Genomic DNA, 2,753 nt, shown 5'->3' with positions numbered 1-2,753 from the left:
AGGCTATTAAATAAAATGAGTAATTTATTTTGGAATAATTGAGGCCTTGAGAAAAGGCTCAGTAGCTGACAGTATCTATTGTTCTAGTAGAATATCTGAGTTTAGTCCCTAGCACTCATAGTGTGCCTCACAAACATATGTAATTCAGGTCCAGGGTTTCCAACATATTGTTCTTGTCTCTGAATCCTCCATGTACACATATGGTCCATGTAAATATATGCAAGAAAAGCATTCACCCACATAAAACACACACACACACACACAAAGAAAAAAACTAAAAGACAAAAGAACAATTTGGGAAATATTTTTAAAAACTCACCCAAAAATTTCAACAGCTAATATTTTAAACAAACATAGTAGTAAATTACATTTGAAAATGACTGACACAACTGCCAATCCCATGTCATTTCACAAAGGTACAGATTCAATGACTATGCATTAGGCATCATTGTCAAGACACAGAAATTGTGCCTTGGTGTATGGTTTCTATGTCAATATTTCTGACAAGAATTTTGTTTACATAACTTCTTATTCCAAAAATCTATACGTTTTGAAGAACGAATTGATGTTATAAAGAGAGAACTAAGTACAGATTCTATGAGAAGCAGTTCTCCAGAAGACTCCAGAGCTCATATATGTGTACTATTTCTGCCACTGAGACACATATTTAGAACTTCAAGTATAATCAGTGATACCAAAGAATTCTCTGGGGCAAAAGATCACATGATTCTAACACTTAACTAGGAGAAAACATTTTTCTTTTTCTTTTTTATTTTTTTATTTTTTGGTTTTTCGAGACAGAGTTTCTCTGTATAAACCCCAGCTGTCCTGGTACTCACTCTGTAGACCAGGCTGGCCTTGAACTCAGAAATCTGCCTGTCTCTGCCCTCTGCCTCCCAAGTGCTGGGACCAATTTTTGGCCTTGACATATATACTTTGAATCTCAGGATGTGAATTAAAACAAAAAAGTAAAAAAACAGCATTTCTAGTAAAGTCCTTCATATTAAAGTTGAGAATAACATGTAGCTTCATTTTGTGCAACATTTGTTAATGGATACTGCGAAAATAACATTCGGTGTATCTGGCCTCACAGTTTGTTGTTAGCTGTTAAGGAATTTGTGTTGCACACTATTATTGGCTTTTGGGTTGCCACTATAGCTATGCTGCTTGCTGTATTTCATTCAAATATGGGTTAATATTAAAATAATTCAACCATCCTCTAAGATTTTGGCATTATCAAAACAAAGGGAGCCTTTATTTTCATACATTAAAATTAGTATATGTAGTTATTACTTGTTCTCTATTGGTGAAGATATTTCACAGTTGCATGGCAAAACGATCTTCAAATTAAAACAACCCTATAAAAAGTACATTAATAGAATTATTACAATCAACATGTGCTTTCTGAGAAATAAGAAGCAAACAGGTGTTACGTGCATGCTGGTTCCCAAGAATGTTTAAGTTCATCATATATCTCAAACTTCTCATTTGTAAATTTTATTCACTCTAGAAAGAGCATTCTCTGTTATCTTCCTGGGAATAAACAATGTATCAGAAATCATGCTCTATTAAAGTACATCTCCATGAAGTATCATACACATTCTTCCTCAGAGCACTCAGAATGTCCAGGTAAATGCTGTATTTATTAGCAATAAATTACCTGAGCTGTGAAGTATCACACACGTTCTCCCTCAGAGCATACAGACAGGCAGTCCAGTTGCTGAATTTATTAGTGATAAATTTCCTGAGGAAATATGCTACAGAAACAGACATTCTGAGTTTGGTTTGAAGGATGCATTTTATGTTACATTTATATAAATAGGTAGAGCTATTTAATTACTTTTATACTTGTGATATTGACATGTATGTATGCTGCTAAAGAATTTTAGTAGATGTTGTACTGGATTGTCTAGCTTAACACATCTTTTCTGCATTTTCTCCATGAATGCATAAGATTTTCTTCCTCCACAGCAACAGCCCACAAATATGAAGAAATATAATCAGTATTGATTTACAATACAGATAATTATGGATGAGTGTGTGAGAAAGTGTTCTAATAGAATTCTGTCAATCAATGTCTGGCCCAACTTTCTCATTACATGTTTGCTGAAACTATATGATGGAATTTGTCTGGTGACATTTCAGGGATAGTGACTTTGATTTCCAAGGAAATGTTTCAGGTTCATTTCATTACCTTAGAAAAGTAAAAGCAAATTTGCCTTATAAAAAGCAATTACTTCTTAGCTGACCAGGGCACAATAGCAATATAAGAGAGATTTCTCATTCCACTATTCAAATCCTGAACCAGCAAACTGCTGTTTGATTTTGCTTTAAGCCAATTTTACCTTGTTTGAATTGCAAAAGCATTTAATCTTCATAAAGTAGGTTATTATAATGGAGATCATATTGTATTGGTATGGAATACCATCTAAGAGACAGTGGGAAAGGGTATAATTTTAGTATTTATGGAATTTTAACAACAATGTTAGCTAAAATTTATTTATGAGCACTTTGAGTAATTCAAAGAACAGACCGTAAGTTGTCAGTGCACACATTTTTGTGCAGATATGCTTCTATTTCAAGTTGTTCATTATACATATGTGAATGAGATGAGCATTAAAGTATTTAAGTACTCAAACCATGCTATTCTGACCAAAATATTATTTCATTAAATAGTTACAATTCTCCATTTATCATGACACTAAGATGCTTAATAGTATATATATATATATATATATATATATATATACAAT

This window comes from Mastomys coucha, unplaced genomic scaffold, assembly GCF_008632895.1.
Source record: "Mastomys coucha isolate ucsf_1 unplaced genomic scaffold, UCSF_Mcou_1 pScaffold16, whole genome shotgun sequence".
Classification (NCBI taxonomy): domain Eukaryota; kingdom Metazoa; phylum Chordata; class Mammalia; order Rodentia; family Muridae; genus Mastomys; species Mastomys coucha.
Note: the sequence above shows the minus strand (reverse complement) of the source record.